Source organism: Miniopterus natalensis, chromosome 3, assembly GCF_054644295.1.
Source record: "Miniopterus natalensis isolate mMinNat1 chromosome 3, mMinNat1.hap1, whole genome shotgun sequence".
In the NCBI taxonomy this organism is placed as follows: domain Eukaryota; kingdom Metazoa; phylum Chordata; class Mammalia; order Chiroptera; family Miniopteridae; genus Miniopterus; species Miniopterus natalensis.
This window is the reverse complement of record NC_142083.1, coordinates 97,808,766-97,809,566: the sequence shown is the minus strand read 5'-3', so window position 1 is coordinate 97,809,566 and position 801 is coordinate 97,808,766.

Sequence of the window (801 nt, the reverse complement as noted above, 5' to 3'; positions counted from 1 at the left end):
GGCTCCCCCTCCCCCCACCCCGCGCGGCACCTCAGTGGCGCGAGGCGGCGGCGGCGGCGGCGGCAGCGCGAGACCCGGCCCCGCAGCGGTGGCGGCGGCGGCGCCCCCCCACCACCACCTCCCCGGCGCGCGCACCAAACACCACCGCCACCTGCGTGAGGCCCAGCAGGCACAGCGTCGGCATTCGCACTTTCGCCACGGGAGCCACCGGGAAACCAACGGGGCCGAGGATAGCGGTTTCGCCTCGGCCGGCGCCCTATGAGGCTCGAGAGCTGCGGCCTAGGGAGCCTGGAGATTGGCCGCATCCCCCGGAGAGTGGGCTTCACGACTATCCAGCTGCTCTGGCCTGGGGCCGTTGACGAATCGGCGGCGACGAAAGCAGCGACTAATCCCGGAGGAAAAGGGGGCGGGGCGCAGGGGAGGAGGCCAGCCAGAGCTGGGGAGATTTGAGTGGCGCGTTGAACGGGCGCAGATTCGTCAGGCGGGCGGGGCGCATGGGTGACGAGACGCGGGCTCCTTTGCTCCTCTTGCCTGCCCCTTTCTTGCGCGGCCAAACGTCTAAGAGGCTGCAGATTCGCAATAATTCCAGGCCCCAGCTGTTGCCTCCCTTTACCCGCCTTGGTGGAGTCAAGAAAAGAATGCCTGGTTAGCCAAGCCCTGTTGGCAAAGTCAGCCACTTTTCTGGATTTTCTTACTAGTACAATTTAGGGCATTGCCCAGTTCCGACCCGAGGAAAATGGCTATGGCCCAAAGCTCCTCGGAGTCCGATGACAATTTTCAGCTAAGCATGGAGGCCTGAGT